General features: G+C 42.7%; 1 protein-coding gene across 1 annotated transcript in view; it reads right to left on the reverse strand.

Annotated features, from left to right (window-relative positions):
* LOC150080727 (uncharacterized) overlaps nt 1–18,994 on the reverse strand; it is a 269,174-nt gene that overhangs the window by 160,548 nt on the left and 89,632 nt on the right. The window lies entirely within an intron of this gene.

Here is an 18,994-nt window from a genome sequence, read left to right on the forward strand (position 1 = left end):
CAGTGCAGACGGGCTGCAAGAGTAGCTCATGGTGTCTTATCAATGATATACAGGAATGTTTCTAGCAGGGATAAGGAGGTAATTATTCCCTTGTATAAGGCAATGGTCAGGCCACACCTGGAGTACTGTATACAGGTCTGGAGGCCTCATTTCAAGAAGGATGTAGAGCTGCTGGAACGAGTACAGAGAAGGGCAACAAGATTAGTGAATGGAACAAAGGGGTGCTCTTACGAAGAAAGGCTTAAGTTTTGCAAATTACAGTGTCTGGAGACTAGGCACCAGCGAGGTGATCTGATAGAGGTGTATAAAGCCTAGAATGGTTTGAGCATGCTCAATGCTGATGGGATTCTTCCTCTTGCTCAGAATAATCACCTGAGAGGGCATAAATTTAAATTGAGGAAAGACAGATGTAGGATAGACGTGCGGAAATTTGCCTTTAGCCAGCGGGTGATTGGTAGGTGGAACAGACTTCCACCCCTTGTCGTGGAAGTTGATAGCCTAAATAAGTTTAAGGCTCAGCTGGACAGGTATTTCGAACGAACAGAGGGGTGAAGTGGAAGTGGTTATTTTTTATTTATTTATTTTACTTTATTTTTATTTTTTTATTTTATTTTTTTTTTTTGGCTGATACTGCATAAGCTTGCTTTCTTGCATCAAATGCCTCTACTAATGCTAATGCTAATGCTAATATGATAACAAAAACTTCTAAGTGTGGGCAATGATCCTGTGGAATGGTAAGTCAGTAAGGAATACAGAACGATTCCTCTTGCAAGCATCCATTCTTCACTACAACTCCAGCAAAAGCAAAGACCTCATTCCCACTCACAGATATGGCAAACGCTTGTTTGTTATTTGTTTGTTATTTGGTTTTTAGGAGCATTAGCAGCTAAGGCCATATTGCTCCGGGATATGCGGTGGTCATTCCCTGACCTTTCCGCATCCTCCGTATTTGGTGGTGACGGGCTCGAACTCCGGTCTAATCAAGAAGCGTGTGCTCCGCACTGCTGCTCCTTCCCACCTGGCTACGGAGGCGCCTCTGGCAAACGCAGTCGAAGTCAGAAGATAATTTGTGGAAAAGCGACACCGCGTAACGTCAGTGACAGTGGGCGAATATAACTTGGATGCCAAACAAAGAGGTAAGCCAGGAGTTGATAAAACTCCAGTTACATGCTACGCTCATCTGAGATCGACTAACTGAGCCACGTTTGAAAAAGACCTATAAAAGTCCTCACGTCATTTACGGGACTCGAACTCAGGTCTTTTCCACCCGGTGTGGGGAGGACAGTGATTCTCCCAACTGTGCTACCCACGAGGGCACCACCATAGAAACACCCATTTCTAATCTAACGCGGTAAATCAGGCATCCGATTAAGCTCTCTCTCTCTCTCTCCTTGGAAAACAAAGTGGACAATGTTCGGGGCGGTGAACGGCTAATGGCAGGGTGATGAGAAGATAATCAGAAGTGCAGATGGCGAGAGCAAACGTGTCAAGATAATTTAAAGGTTGTGGCAACATCATCGGAGGACACGAGAAGCTACTCGAAGAAGTGAAAGACCACCGCAGAATTACAACGTCTCAAGATGACCAATTTCTAGTCATAGCCAAGAATCACTTTCAGCAGCCACAGGAATGACAGTTTCCTGTCATCCACGTGCAGAAAGCTTCAGGAAAGTGGACGAGTATGAAGATGACTCATGCTTTGAATTCCCTTCTTTAATGAGTAACTTTCTCTCTGTATAAATTCATCTTTCTGATTATTTATCACGTGTCTACAATTTGTGGAGTTTTTATAGCTACTCGGTTGGAGTAATGTTGTCCAGAATGTCCACAAACTGGAATCAATATTTGTACCGCGATCCATCTATTATGGATTTTCCAGGATTCTTCCTCACCTGATGAGTCCAACGAACATCGGATGAAAGAGCCAATTGAGGGACACAGCAGCTCTTCGCTAACTTTAAATTTGTCATAAGAAAAAACTTCGAGCCAACAAAAAGTTGGACAGTCAGAAAACCCAAGAAAACAGAACGTTTGGGAGTGTTCGCCTTTTTATTTATCAAGCGTAAATATCATTGCGCCTCCGAGTTATTCTCTATATTTAACCCCCCCCCCCTCCTCGTTGATTCATTACGAGGTCCACAGAGGTCGGTGTACATTCTAGAAGATCATTTGAGCGGCCAATCTAATGAGAATCGTGAGCGTTTATTTATTTATGCAAGCACTCCGACAGCGCGAATCAGTAATTAGTTATCACAAGCATCCGTCAATCTCCTCCCAATCTGACCCCAGTCATCCTCCCGTCCCACACCACAATGACGCGGGAAAAAAAAAAAAAAACAAATTCAATCGAATACGAGCGGCGATGTCCAACCTCAAACCCCTAACGAACGCTAACAAAGATAACAGAATCGGTCGTGATGGAAAGCACCTCGCATCCAACACAATCGGAGTTGCAAAAGGCGACACAAGTCGCTGCTCGACGTGTGGTCACGTGCACCGACGTTTTTATCCATTCCCCATCTACTAATGATTACAGTAATTGAACAAAACAAACAGCGCTTCTTCTGCTCCACCGCGAAATGTGACGTGGAATACCATTTGGGCTCCAGTCACGAGCAGCATGCAACAATGGGCCGTGCAGCGCGCTCGGCAGCACGTAACGTGCCCGTGGCACTGTTGCAAGGAGACAAATCTATACGCATTGTTGCCACTTTCTCATTGGAAAAGGCGCTCAACAGTGTGAGCTATGTTTTAATCAGTGGCTGCGTCTAAGACAAGTTGAACAAGCCGTAATTTTGCATCATCTATTTCTCTCCTGGATGTATCATTACGGCCGGTCGTTACGTGTTTGGGTCATTAGCGGGGTGAACGGTACACCGGAGACAGGATTATCCTCGAAATGGCGCAACACCGTACGAGAAATAGAAGCAGGGACCAAAGGGACCGGGGAGGGGAGGAAAGGATGGAGAAAAGATAACATTCTGACTCCTTCTGCATCGGTGAACGATGGGTTTCTTTCGAGAATGATCTACTTCGGAATGCGTCGTGGTCTCGGTTACCTCCTTTAGCTCGTGCACCACGACCACACCCAAATGCTACGAGCGGATCAATTTAGGACATCGCCTTAATCGAGTTTCCCCCGTTATATTTCGAAATTTAAATTTCAAAAGAGTAGAATTTTATGTTGAAAAATGGCCCCGATTTCTTACGAGGGCATCTCCTGGTTTAATAGATCCCGAGCAGGACATGGGTTTCTACAAGTTGGTTGGGCTCAAGCAGAGACAACAGAAGTTCACCCCCTAACTATTCTTCGTGTGCTGAGTTGCCCACTCACTATCAAAAGAATATTTATTTTTCAAATATCCAGTGATTCTATAAATTCTTCAGCTGACCTGGATTGGTTTTAAGAAGTGTTAATTAATGTAATATTAGAATACATTAATCTTTTCTGTTAAGTCTCTTTTAGAAGCATCCCTCTTATCTTCACTGGAGTTCATCGCTGTCGGTTGAAGAATAAATAACTTTTTAAAGTTTAATATCATCTGCATAGAGTTGCCACTCAACATTAACAGACTGAAATAAACTTTTCAGATCATTAATATGAACAATAAAAAAAGCGGACCTAAGGGTGAGCCTGGAGGAACACCTTGCAAAACACTAAATGGAGTTGATGAAGTACTATCGATTATTACGGATAGTGTACAATATCTAAGCAGTGCATCAAGCAAATCCAATAAATGGGGGTTAAGATGAAAGCTTGAAGAGCAGAAGATCGAGGTGAACAGAATCAAATGCATGTCAAATATCAAAATGGAAGAACAAGGCCAGATTTGAAGCAGTTGACTTCCTGAGAAGAAAAGCATACTAAATATCAAGTCAAAAGGTTAACTCATATTCCTTGTGCACCAGAAACTCCCCCACCCCACAAAAAAAAAAAAAAAAAAGAACTGCTAAGCAAAACTCACCTCACGGCTACCCAACACATTGAACATCATTTAGTGAGGTTTTCATTTGTAGACGGTTCACATATTAAATGTTTAAATGGGACATAATTTGTTCCTAATCATTCATTTCCGGTTTAGCTTCTTATGCGTGCTATGGGAAAGATAAAAAGGGGTTTGAAACCTCTTTAACATTTCTTACTGTGTAATGAAGAAATGCTGAAAACAGATGCACGCAAGGAGAGGGGCGCCATAAAAACGCCTCCATCCACTCGCCGGGCATCTGTATGCACAGTTAGTTGCCAAGAGTGACGGTTTAGCGTCTGACGTCACAATTAGCTGCTATAAAAAAAAATTGACGGGTCGATCGGCTACTAGGCAAGTGAGGCTCCTCGTAAAATCTGACATCCCGAATTAAAGTAGCGCCCTCTGTGTGGCAAAATGGCAGTAATTACAAGAAGATTGGGTGAGAAATTACACGTTCAGTCAATATCAACCTTGACAAGCGTCAAAGGTGCGGCATCCATTCTGTTGCCACGAATGACGTGTATTATCATTTCGGTGGGGGATGGCAAGAGTAGAGCACTTAGTTACGTATCGAGACGTCATTTGGGAGGAGGAGGGGGGGTGCACAACGTTACGGCGGAGTTGGCGATCTTTATTAAGTAGATTTTTGTTTTACAACGCTATCTGATAGAAGACAATGTGCGGCTCCTCCCTGTTATCGCCAAAGGAGGAAACCTGTTCGATGATGACGGCCTGGTCGTCACTTTTGACGGACGCTTCAATTTGAACGGCAGTTGCATCTAACATCGACGTAGCCTGCGAACTTCTGAGTAACAGGAAACTCGCGCGTAAACAACTACCAAAATGACAGCTGGAGTTGCTAATTGGGGTTGAGCTGCACTAATAATCCAGGATAATAATCGAAAGTTTAAGAAATTGGTCTAAGCAAGCGTTCCTTTTAATTCTTAGCAATTAAACCCGGCCACTTTATCTTAAAGACATTGTCGCTTAATTGTCATTGCCGGTTGGCATCATCAATAAATATCAATTGAAAATAACTGAAGTACGCTTTTCATTTAGAGGATCACCAGTCTCCATCTGCAGTGCTGTATTTATAAGTACATTGAGCATATTTTTAGGCGATTTTTGTTAGGATCACTGGAAAGATCCTAAGATGGATCGCAGGGCAGAAGGCAGGATGTTGTGATTAATGGATATTCTTCAGAAGGTGTAACGTTAGAAGTGGAGTCCAGCAAGGATTGGTCCTTGGACCGTGTTGTTTCTGATTTTCATAAACGACATCAACGAAGGACAGAGGGCGTGATGCCAAAATTTGCAGATTGGGAGAAATGTTAATGATCAGTGCCAAACAGACGATCAGTAGAATTGGACCGGCTTCGTGGAGGGTCAAAAAAGTGGCAGCTAAGTAAGGTCTTACGCTTGGGAAAAACCAATTCCAGAATAACTTACACACTTGGTGGGGGTGAATTAAAAACAGAGAGGAAGTATGGGTGTCTCATCACTGATTTATCGAATTATCCTGTAGAGATTGGGAGGTCATAATCGCACTGTGCAACGCAATTGTAAGACCACATTTGAAATAAAATACTGCGTCGAAGTACAGAGACCTCATTTGAATAAAAAAAAGACATTGAGCTTCTTGAAAGGGTCCAAAGACGGGCAACTCGAATTGGCAGAAGGACAACCATACGAGGAAAGACTCCGATTGTGTGGGCCACAGAGCTTGGCAACCAGGCACCTCAGAGGAGACCTGACTGAGGTTTATAAGGCCCTGAGAGGGGTTAGCAAAATTAATGAAGGCGGAATTTTCACTGTTATAAAGAATTCCAGAATCGGGGGCCATAAGTTCAAATTACAGGGAAGGAGTTGTAGACTAGATTGTACGAAGTTTTCTTTCAGCCAGCGAGTTGTTGATTACTGGAACAAGTTGTCTTCGCAGGTAGTTGAGGCTGACAGCTTGGGGAAATTCAAGAGGAAGTCAAATAGTGGTTTCTTTTATTATTTTTTGTCTGGTGAAGCAAAATCCTGTGGCTTCCTTGCACTATCTGAGTAGTACCAATAACATTATTGTTCATTTTATTTGTACTGTTCATATTTATTTTTATCAAAAACTGAATATTTTGGTACGTTGCCCATTGGCTTTCATTTGGATAAAATACGGCCACCGAAGACAAATTTGAGAAGGTACAAACGACCATCCGCAGATAACACCGTAAATTCTTGACGAGTTCAAAAACCCCGCATCAAACCGATCCCCGAAGATGTTCCACACTGTCGTAAAAAATCAGAGTTGGCCACTAGAGGGCGCCGAAACTCTCTCACTCTCTCTACATAAATCATCTTTAATCGCGGGCGTTATCAGAAGTCGTTAACACTGCAAGAAGGCGGGGGCGCTGCCGACAACTAGAAAAATCACCCGTCCGTCAGCCCGAGGGCAACATCTCATTTAACATAGCGCGAGATCAAGGGGGACACCAGATGGAGTTCTCGGCCGACGATTCCACCAATATCTAATCGGCGCGGTGAAAGGCACTAATTAAAGAATAGTTAAGGAAGTGGCCGCATTAAGAAAACGTCAGTTAAGAAAAGGTAAACCTCGAAAGGGGCTCGCAACAATCATCAAAGCGGCCGCACGCGAGATGCAACGACGAAACATTAATGGATGGTTTTCGCGCTTGGCCAGTTCTCTGATGGACTCGTTATGGACGCCACTTCCTGTCCCTCAACTACACCAATAAATCGCATCGGATTAGTCACATTAACAGCTTTTCCAATTCGTTTGTGCATTTCGAAACCGTCTGGGAATATCAGAATTATGGGGGGATTTGTGACGGATCTTTCGTCGGTAAATTATAAAATATCCTTTAAAAAAATGGCGCTTGTGCCGAGCACGTGCGGTATATGGTCATTTAGGAAGTGACGTATTAGCATCACTTCCGTTTCACGTTTGCGTGACAAATTCGGTAGAGTAAGTAGCGGACTCACTCCCGCTACTTACTCCACCGAATCAACGTTAGTCAAATGGCAGCAGCAGGAAGTATGATTGCAAAAATACAAGTATTTTTCGAATGTTTGATTATGAATACAGTACTTGTATTATTTCAATGTTTGATTAATCACCCTGTCAAGCATAGTCTCTGTCTATGTTTGATTAGAGATACTCGTATTGTTGCAATGCTTGATTGGAGATACTCGTATTGTTGCAATGTTTGATTAGAAATACTCGTATTGTTGCAATGTTTGATTAATCACCCTGTCAAACATGGTCTCTGTCCATGTTTGATTAGAGATATTCGTATTGTTGCAATGTTTGATTAGAGATACTCATATTGTTGCAATGTTTGATTAATCACCCTGTCAAACATGGTCTCTGTCCATGTTTGATTAGAGATACTGGTATTGTTGCAATATTTGATTAGAAATACTCGTATTGTTGCAATGTTTAATTAATCTCCCTGTCAAACATGGTCTCTGTCCATGTTTGATTAGAGATATTCGTATTGTTGCAATGTTTGATTAGAAATACTCGTATTGTTGCAATGTTTGATTAGAGATACTCATATTGTTACAATGATTAATCACCCTGTCAAACATGGTCTCTGTCCATGTTTGATTAGAGATACTCGTATTGTTGCAATGTTTGATTACAGATACTCGTATTGTTGCAATATTAGATTAGAATACAACAATAGAAATACTTGTATTGTTGCAATGTTAGATTAGAATACAACAATACAAATACTTGTATTGTTGCAATGTTAGATTACAGATACTTGTATTATTGCAATCATAAAATTACGATTGCAACAATACGAGTTACGATAATTCGCCTATGGCGGAAGCTGCAGATGACGTCACCTCCGCGTCGCAATTTTCGTGACCGATCAGATTTACTCGGTTGAGGTGCCCCAAAGATGTTTCGCATCAAAAAGGAGGGAGGAAAAACGGATGCGAAGAAATAGTCCACAAAGAGTGGCGCAAAGTGATGACGCAAGAAGGTTGTTCAAAACAGATAAACTTACATCGCCCCCCCCGCAATCGGAGGATAGTTCACGAGAAAGAAGCATCGATAAAGTTCAGAACAGACACCGGTGGAACGAGTGGGGGCAGCGATGTACGTGATCTTATGTAATGCCATAATGTGCGGAAGTGACCCAACTGGGCAGCAGATTGCTCGATTCAAGTCACGCCCAACGCATCGTTAGCCGCCTGATAATTAATGCTTCATTTGTGGCGGTGATTAATAAGCGACTGCAATCGTGAAATGGTGTTTCTGTTGGGGCCCTCAATGGGTCTCTGTCCAGAGGGTGTCACTTCGGGGATGCACGACTCGTTAATTAAAGGATACCGGGAAAGTCCGAGAACACGATTCACTTACTGGTCTGGTCGGACAGGCTGCTGCAGCAACAGCATCGGGGATGACGTCATGGGAACAGAGCTGACGCTTATCCGCAAGAATCTCGCTTTCCCTCGGTCCTTGCACCTTTCCCACACCTCCTACTGATCTCTCTCTAATTTTCCCATCTTTCACTATACATCTGATACCACTGATTTTGCAATTTTTTTTTTCACCCCACAGCGTGGCTAAGTTAGTTGCTCTCGAGTGAGGGTTTCGATTTTAACCCTAAAAACGTTGGTCTTTTATCAGCGAACCACAGAAGCGCACAATTCAGAGGCTGACTCTATAAATTAACTCCGCGTGACCTTAAGTTCCTCGGCGCTAAAATTTAAACAAGGAAACACCATATTTTATATCGCAAGATGCAGAGAAACTCAGCACTCAGACAGATTGGCTGCGGCCCTAGAACAGTTGCCTAGGCAACTAAGACGCAAGGGATCAGAATATAGCTTCTGCAAATTGTGTTTACTCTATGATCGTGCTGGATGTTTTGCAGGATGAAAATGTAAACTTTCTGTAAGACAAAACCATGAAACTGTTGTCCGAGACTGCCTAACTCGGACCACGACGGTGCAAAAAATAAAAAAATAAATAAAAGTATTTTTCTTGTTGGAATTATTCTAGCTACTGCAATCGAGCCCCCAAATTGCTTTCACATGGTGTAGAGAGAGAGACTGTTGTTGTTGGTGTTGTGTTTTAGGAACATCAGCAACCTAGGCCAAAGTGCACTGTGTATAGTGTCTGTAAATCGAGTGTGTTTTATGGTAGATTTTATATTTTCTGGAGGAAAAACCCATGCTACCCTCGCCTGAGACCGACTAACTCAGCTACGTTGTGAGAAAGGTTCTGAGACTCGAACTCGGGTCTTTTCTGCTCAGTGTGGGGAGGACGACGATCCAACCAATTGCGCTACTCACGAAGCGAGAGTTAGAAAAACAGAAGGGAAAATAAAAAGGCCAAGTTGTAAAGAAAGAAAGATGGACGTGGCGTTGAACGAAGAGAGAGATGCACATTGAAAAAAGAGGGATGTACATTGAAAGAGAGAGATGAACATTGAAAGATAGAGAGATAGATGTACATTGAGTGAGAGAGAGATGCACAGAGAGAGAGAGAGAGAGAGAGAGAGAGAGAGAGAGAGATGAACATTGAAAGAGAGAGATGCACATTGAAATAAAGAAAGAGAGAGAGAGAGAGAGATGAACATTGAAAGAGAGAGATGCACGTTGAAATAAAGAAAGAAAGAGAGAGAGAGAGAGAGGGAGAGAGAGATGAACATTGAAATAAAGAAAGAGAGAGAGAGAGAGAGAGAGAGAGATGAACATTGAAAGAGAGAGATGCACATTGAAATAAAGAGAGAGAGAGATGAACATTGAAAGAGAGAGATGCACGTTGAAATAAAGAAAGAGAGAGAGAGAGAGAGAGAGAGAAATGAACATTGAAAGAGAGAGATGCACATTGAAATAAAGAAAGAGAGAGAGAGAGAGATGAACATTGAAAGAGAGAGATGCACATTGAAATAAAGAAGAGAGAGAGAGAGAGAGAGAGAGAGAGAGAGAGAGAGAGAGAGAGAGAGAGAGAGAGAGAGGAGCGATTAACATTGAAAGAAAGAGAGAAAGATGCAATTGGGGGAGAGAGAGAGAGAGAGAGAGAGAGAGAGACGAACATTGAAAGAAAGTGAGATAGAGAGGAGAGTTGAACGTTGAAAGAGAGATAGAGGGGAGATGAACATTGAAAGAAAGAGAGAAAGATGCAATTGGGGGGAGGGGGAGAGAGAGAGAGAGAGATGCAATTGGAAGAAAGAAAGAAACAGGCGAGTGGAGAGAGAGATGCACATTATAAGAAAGAGAAACAGGGGATTGGGTGGGAAGAGAAAGAGAGATTGACGTAAATTTGATGAATGTGGGAGAAAGAAGCATGTACTTTATGAAAGAATGGTTAAATGGAAACCAGTTTTAGGAAATTTCACCAGCTCACCACTGCGATTGAACAGAGGGATCCCGGGGCCCACACACTTTGCCGTTTCTTCAACATATTCGCAACGCCACCTTCGGGTTGCGATATCCAGGGGGACCAAGCGCCCACCTGTCTGGCGGTGTGGTCTTGGCGCTGCAGAACTTAAAAAAGGTGGAAGGGCAAGCAACGGCACTCGGCGCGTTCAGAAATGGCCCCGCACGAGGAAAGTGAGCGAGTTGGCTGAAAGGGGGCTCCACGTTGTGGTTCATTATGGGGCTGACGTGTATTGATGATGCGCCGAAAGTCTTACAACAACAGCGCCGCAAAACAAATGAATTCTTAATACTTGGCGTTCGAGTTAGCATTAAGCACGTCAGAAACCCAGGGGTGAAGCAGCCGTCAAGGAGACCCTTTCACAATGGGGAGCGAAAGAAAAATTAATGACACATCGAGAAAACCAGCCGCAGCTCACAGAAACGTTTAAACGGCGCGCTAACAGGAAAACGAGTGACCAAATTCCCCACCGCAGAAACACAAGGGAGATGCTGCGTGTAGTCCCCCCCCCTGCGAACACGGTGCTGTCAACTTGTTCGTACTTCCTCGAAGAGTTTACGAATTGCGCATCTCCTGCCAACTAAGAATACCAAAGAAGGGGCCTCAGTCAACTGCCCTTTCCTTGGACCACGCGTCCAATTAGTATTCCAAGATGGTGCCTTCGTTGCCGCTAATCAGGAACTGCGCACTCCTCGGTGTCGGCGATTGCTAATTACGATTTACTCGAACGAGGATCCTCCCTGCCTTCTGCGCCTTCACCGAGTTTTCTTACGAATCACAACGCTTGTGCGCCGTCGTGAATACGATTCGCCGATATCAGACACGATGTATAAGACCCCTTGGCAGTTAAGGGACCGCGCCGCGTGACTTCGTGAAGTTAGAAATACCCCGCGTATTACGGCACACAGTTCGTTTGTAACGTGTTTACGGTTTGCTTTTGCAGCGCGGATATAGGTCGACCTCTTATGTGGGTCAAGTACGGTTTCAAGGTTAATTTCTTCGACACATTTCGTACAGAGAAACTCGGCATAAAGTTCCTTCCACCCCAGTGATGACAGAGAGGAACTGGTGGTGCAGGTTATTAAAAAAAAAAAGATGGTGAAAAGCGGAATGTGTACAGATAGATGACGCAGACGAAAATAGAAATCCGGTGATCAATGATCGGTCGTTTTACGATGTACTTAACTATCGACACCTCATCGACTAAGTGTTCGCTACAAGCGAGTCATCGCAAATCCACAGCGTTAATGTGATCGAGTTATATCATACTGAAAGGGGCGGACAAATAAAACTGGCAACATGGAACCCTAGCCCGCCCAATCGAAGTATTAAAAAAGGCTGAAAAACTTCAAGATTTCAAATTTATGCAATATTTATGGATTATCATAGTGGGATGAATTACGTTGAAATAGAGGGGAAAGTTAACTATCGGTACGAATTATGTTTGTTTGGTTTTTAGGAGCATTAACAACTAAGGTCATATTGCTCCGGGATATGCGGTGGTCATTTCCTGACCTTTCCGTATCCTCCGTATTTGGTGGTGACGGGCTCGAACCCCGGTCTAATCAAGAAGCGTGTGCTACGCACTGCTGCTCCTTCCCACCTGGCTACGGAGGCGCCCGCGAATTATGTATACTACGTTGCCAAAAGTATTGTGCCACTAACAAACAAGACAATGTATTGTATGACACTGTTCCTTGACGCATAAAACAATGTCAGGAGGACAGCTTTGTGGACTCAATATGTTGTCAGTGGATGGAAGATGGGTACCAAGTAGAAAAAGTGATATTGCCTTGCCGCAAAGAATCCTTTTCCAGTTCTCCAGAGGCCAGTTTCTTCCAGGATGCCACCAGTCGCTGTGCATTAACTTCCCTAACAAAGGTTTGTGGGAGGATTCTTAAGGAGTTGAGCTATCTCACTTAAATGTACACTCTTGAGATTTCTCTTGAAGGAAATTTGCCACTCTTTATCTTGCCGAGTAACATCCGGATTAAATCGAAATTAAACACGAAGGTGATTGCAGTCAGGGGAACCCAGACTATAACCATCGTATGACAGATCCAGGGCCGGCTTCAGGGTAAGGCCATAGGGACTGGCTTAGGAGCGCCAACGTGCCCCTAAATTTTGGTGAAAATGGCAAAATCGTCAAGAGGGGGCGCCATCAGTCATTGCAGCCTAGGGGCACCATATGTCCCTGATCCGGCCCTGAAACAATCGTTACGAAACGCAGAAAACAATTACGGATACGTCTCTTATTTTTAATTTTTTTTTTTTTTATTATGGTGACTGAGTTGACCGGGTCAAATCCACGTGACCACAATATGATTACTGATAACATTCCTGTCAAATGATTGGTTGTAAAGCCTTCTGATTTCCCTGATCTCTACTTTAACCAAAAAAAAAAAAAAAAACTTCATAATGGAGTCATTTAGCAGATACCCATTCATTAGATCAGAACAGTTGCAAATTCTACCGTAAGATGGCGCGAGTATACACCATAACGAAAGAAACATATTAAAGGGAGGGGAGGGGGGGATAAGATAAGAAAGAAACAATTAGAAGAACACACGGACGTTGCGAAATACTTAAGATGGTGCCACTTAGCAGACGTAAAACACACTGCGGAAATATATTTTTATTATAACGCGGCACAAGAGCGGGTCGTGGAATTCATAAACTCTTTCTCCCCCCTCCCCCAATTCGGATCCTCCCCCCACCAGCGAAGAAGGAACAATGTATCGAGAACTTCAACCGCGAACTTCCTGAAGCTGTTCGAGACGACCTTGCGCATCCCCAACTATAAACGCCACAATGGAGGGGGCAGCGGTAAGACAAAACAAAATATCTCCATTAGGTGCCGGCGAAAGAGGATGGTCGCCACGGCTACAGCGACCTTCGGATCACCGCAATGCTCATATTTTTCTCCTTTGTCCTTATCCTCCCCCCCCTCTCTCTGGCAAGAACAATGGCAGCACGGGGAGGGAGGGATGAGATATACTTGTTCGTGCGTCAATTAGATGCGCAGTCACAGTGAAAGGAGGGGGGGCTCCACCTGCAACGCTGCTTAGAAAGGCAAACGACCATTACCCGTGATATACAAGTTGGGTTGGAGGCAGTTCGTAGACAGAGTTGTCGGATTGCGAGAGATTTACTGTCCTCTTCATGGGTCTGGGATCCGGGGCTTTTATGTCCCTAAAAATTTCTGTGGAATGTTAGGGTTAACGATGAGACTCGGGCATGTAAATGACCACAACTAGTTTGGGGTGTGCATCTGACATGACTGTGGGTGGTGCGCAGCTAGAAATACGCGCGGCTCGTTTTTTTTATTTCTAATTTCGTTTACGGTGGAGTTGGGCCGGCCTAACCTTTTTTGGGTGCAGCGCTCAGACTCCATGGTGTTGTTATCAACGACGAATGATGGCGTGCATTCAACACTGATGGATTATTTTTTCGTTATATATATTTTTTAATTTTCAATCACTGTGCATCTGCAAATAACCTTTATTTATCTTTAGTCCCCAAACAGGCCATCTGGCCTAAATCCTTGAAAGGATGATATCTTTAGCCTTTATGACACTCTCCGGAATCCGTACACCCTCTGCCAATTTGTAAATGTCCTCCGATAAGTTCAGCTGATCGGCCTTCAAAGTAGCAACAGTTCAGCTCTCCTTTTTGGGAATTTCCTCCTCACACGCACTCAACAATCCAATTCAGCCCAGAGGTTCTCTACAGGACTGAGGTCAGAGCTTCGGGCTGGCCAGTCCAACTTTCCGACGCTACTGTTCTCAAACCAGTCCGTCACAACGCCAGTAGTACGACATCGAGCGTTGTCCTGCTGATACAGGAATGGACCTTTCTCGACGTGCTGCCACAGCGTAGATAATGCATAATTGTCCAAGATGTTTAGACAGAATCAGCGTTCATGATTTTGTCCAAAACAACCAATGGTCCCAAGCCAAACCTTCATTGTCGCGACGATATAGTCCAGGAGGTAGCTTTATTCAGATACCCGCCACACCCAGGCATGACCGTCAGACTGATAGACCATGTATCATGACTCATCACTCCAAAGCACAACTCCCATTGATCTACAGTCCAAGAACGGCGTGCCTTACACAAAGCTAGATGATGTCTGGCATTAGTCGGGGTGAACAGTGGCTTGTGGTCGGCTGCACGACCGAGGTAACCCTTATCATACAGCAACCTAGAATGTACTGTTGTTGTCATGGGTCCCAATAGTCTCCTGATGGCAAGTGGACGATTGATTGATTGGTTTTGAATGGGACTTAGGAGCATCAGCGACTAAGGCCATATTACTCCGTGTACACTCTCTGTAAATTGCATGTGTTCTGTGGTCCATTTTGTGTTTGCTGGACCAAAAACCATGCTAGTCTCGCCTGAGACTGACTAACTCAGCCTCAGTCTTGTGAGAAAGCCCCACAAATATTCCTCACGTAACCGATGGGACTCGTACTCGGGTCTTTTCCACCCTGTATTGGGAGGAGGACGATTCCACCAACTGTGCTACCCACGAGGGCGAGTGGACGAGTCTTTGAAGGATTCTTCTGTCACGTTCCATTCAGCTTTTGAAGTTTTCCCTGGTTGTTTTCTGATGGATTCAGCACCAAAAAATGAGGAAGAAGAAAAGTTGGCTCTGTGAGTTCGAAGTTGGACAGTAAATGGATGCGGAACGCGTTCGAACTAGTTTGGAGAGGGGGGATTACAGAAGCCAATTCAGAAGAACGGTGCCCACAGAAGTATCCATAGAAAAATCATGCAGCAGAAACAGAACGCCTATGAGAAAGACAGTGGAGACACTTCCTAAGAGATGGATCATTAATTAACTTAACTGTCCTCGTTTGAATAGTCTAGAAGCTTGGGAGAGCCGTTCCAGATGTGGAATAATATTCAGTGGTAGCTGTTTAGAAGAAAAGTGATGTCCACACAAAAGCGAAAACCCAGTTTGTTAGATTAGATGCAGAAGAAGCAATATTTGTAGAGTGGTTATGCCCAGAAAGAGATTAGAAGTCAGGATAATCCTTAACAGAGATATGTGATCTTGTATAGAAATCTGAGCATCGTCGAAGATGGGCATAGGAGCAGAAGAATCCTTTTTGTGGATATAAGACAGAACTGAGATTTAGAAGAATTGAAATTAAGTAACTTTCCTTTGTCCCACTGGAGAATTGCTGGAGATCAACATTTAAGCAATTGGTAGTGGATATTCGAGAAGTTGAAGTTGATTGAGCTGGGCAAGGTTTCTCAAAGTGGAAGGTGGAATGTAATGTGCTATCATCAGCAAAACTATGAATGGGATTTCCAGTCAATTGAAGAGGGTTGTTAATATACAGCGGTAAAGAGTGGGAGAAAGAACTGAACTTTGGGGAACACCAGCATTGGTGAAGAACACAGAAAATAGAGAGCCATCTACCATCACCACAGTGAGCGGCCAGAGAGAAAAGTGGATAGCCAACTGCAAAACAACAGTCGGCAATCCGTAAGATGGAAGCTTGTTAAGAAGACTCATTCCAAACACGATCAAAAGTCTTTGAGATGTCGAGAGCAACTGCTTGAGTTTCAACAAAGTTTTCCATTGAATTTATCCATAGATGGTAATATAAGCCAGTTTATCACAATTGGATCGACACTAATGGAATCCATATTGGCAATCATTGATCAGATAGGTTTCTAGATAGTTTAAGAGTTAGCGGTTAATGGATTTGTTCATTACTTTAGAAATCGTAGAAGTGCAATGGGACGATAGCTAGATGGGAGGGATTTGTCACCGTTTTTAGGAACTGGCTAGATATAAGCAAATTTCCAAGTAGAAGAAAAAACACATTTGGAATAAGAAAATGTAAAAAGGTGAGTAAGAACAGTAGTAAGTTCAAGATCACAGGTTTCAGAACAAGTGAAGAAATACCATCAGGACCAGGAACTTTCTTGGTATCAATAGTGTTCAAAAAATTCTGCTGCCATCTTTTGACGGATACCACAGGAGTTACTGGGAATGGTAGGTGGTGGTTTACCAAGATTGTAAATACAAGAATTAGAAGTAAAGTAGATGCCAGTAATTCGAGTTTATCTTTGGCTGAGGTAGCAATAGAACAGTCAGGTTTTAACAGAGGTACATACACATGGATAAAAGTTGCAACTTTTCACAACTGTTCAAAATCTAGTTTTAACTGATTAATAACTGCTTTGCAATGGTTGCAAGCTTCAGGCAGAAAATGAACCTGGAGATTTGGATACGAATCATTTGCGATATGCAACGTTCTTATCTTGAACAGCATTATTGGAAAACCAAAGTTTAGATAAAGGATTTTATCCCTAAAAGAACAGTTTCACTGACACCATCTGAGCAAACATTAGTATCAGAAGATTTAAAACGGTAATTCAACCAAGGAAAAGAAGAGACCATCACCATGTTGTGATTGACATTGCCTAGAGGGCCAATCGCCTCCAACGTGTACTTGGAAGGATTTTTAGTGAGAAAAAGATCAAGAGTTTTGGCTGTTTAGTGAGGATTGTATGGTATTCTGGTATGAACAATCTGTGTGATTAGTAATATGAAAAGCCTCAGCATCTCTGGATCCGAGTGACAAGAAAACGGAAACAATTGTTAACATTAAAATCACCGAGGAAGATTACCTCACTGTTAGGAAAGTTTCAAAGAAAGGAAGTCAAAGAATTTAAAGTGATTAATGGAACTGGAAGATTGATGGAGGCAGCAGATGAATTTGACAGAAAGGAAGAGAGAGAGAGAGAGAGAGATTTTAAGCCAGAGAAGATCGAAAAGAACAAATTCCAAATTAATGTCTCTGACAGGGAATGTCATAACGGACATACACACGAGTACCACTTTTGAAGCGAAAAGAATGATGCAGCGAATAATTCGGATAACTTAGATGGGCAGTGGTTGAATTAAGGGATATTGAATTGGGTTTCTGTCAGAAGTGAGGTTTGGCAGACTGCAGGAGGAAATGGACGTCACTGAGATTAGAAGGAAGATTTAGATCTTTTTCGCAGATAAGTGGCATATTCTATTAGTCTGACTATTCGTGGTGTATTCAGTAGTAAAAAAAGATGGGGAGGATATGTCGTATGAAGTAATGAAATTTTTAGACATGGCAAGAATGTACCCAGCTCCTTGGACTTCCTCCAGTTACCATCTGGTAGAGTAAAGGCAGTGAGGTTACACACTAGTTGATCCGGATGCTTCCTGGAGAGTTACCAATAGGTTCGGTCCGGTGGAGTATCCAGAATCTCGCCATGATGCCCATCATAACTTCAAAAGACATCAATCATTCTGCAATGAGGAAGAGATGGGGGATTTGCAATGTATATAAAACCCCATCCATAATTTAGATATACGAAATACATATTTATATACATAAATATATAAGATATAGTCATAAAATAATCGAGTAATTCTTCAGAAATAAATAACTAATTTTTAATGGATGGGGTCTCCTTCAAAGTAAGCTCCTTTTAATTCTAACACACACAGCAACGTCTGCCACTCTGGAAATTAATTTAAAATTCCTTCCAGTATCAACTAATTCAATATGACATCCTCTCAATGAGATTTTCAGTTCTGAGAACGTGAAAAAGTCGCATGGAGCGAGATCAGGCATATAAGGTGGATGGGACATATAGATAAATGCAATTTTCAAAGAGTCAGTCTTTCTCGACAAATGTGCTGCCATAAACATGAAGATAGAACGCTTCTTTGAATGTTCTTGCTGGGGGGGGGGAGGACAGTCAAACAAATTCCCAAGGGGCAGCCTCTTTGACAAAATTTCATTATCCTTAAGTATTTCTTTTCTTTCAATATACTACTTAATGTCCGTTTCGCATTTCTTTGATTATCTGAATCAATTTCTTAGTAATCTGTACCCATGCGTACAATTTAACGCCATCTGTGAACGGCGACTTCCGTATTGTTATTTCAACTCGTTCATGCACGCATGCTCCGCCCAGCACGTGCTTGCATGTGCAATGAACAACAAAGAAACTGGAGAGTGGCACAATAAATACAGAACAATGTCGTCTGCTGCGTGCCTTTCATGATGTAACAATAGCTTTTTAGGGAGCTGTGTACATGTTTCCCGCAGCTTCGCTTGTGTGAGGTGTACGGAGAACTCCAGCGAAGAGAGCGATGACGTAACGAATGCTTCCTTGCACTTGATACGGGCTTTAAATAAACATAAAAAAAAAACTATCCAAAGTAACAAACGTTTAACAATTTTGAAATGATTTTTATAAGAATAAATTATGGATTGTCATGTTGGACTTGGATAGAGCAGCGTTTCCTTCACCCCCACGCGGTTTTCAAATATTCGGAGGGAGAGGGAGGTGGGACGTATCACAGTAATTTAAAAAACCAAAACAGAGCCTTAAAAGGGAACTAAGCTAATTCTTAGTTTGTATTTTGTAAATTGCGTGTATTCTTTAGTCGGTTTGTCTGTTTTTAATAAAATGCAGTTATTGTGCTGGTTGAAAAACCTGTCTCCTCCTCTTAATTGTATCCGCTATTGAAAAGTCCTTTAAAAATTCCTCAGAATGCAAAAGGAATACTGTAAATGAAAAAAAAAAAAAATTCAAGTAGTGAAGAAGG

The sequence above is a fragment of the Mastigoproctus giganteus genome, chromosome 9, assembly GCF_048544385.1.
Source record: "Mastigoproctus giganteus isolate SK-2022 chromosome 9, ASM4854438v1, whole genome shotgun sequence".
In the NCBI taxonomy this organism is placed as follows: domain Eukaryota; kingdom Metazoa; phylum Arthropoda; class Arachnida; order Uropygi; family Thelyphonidae; genus Mastigoproctus; species Mastigoproctus giganteus.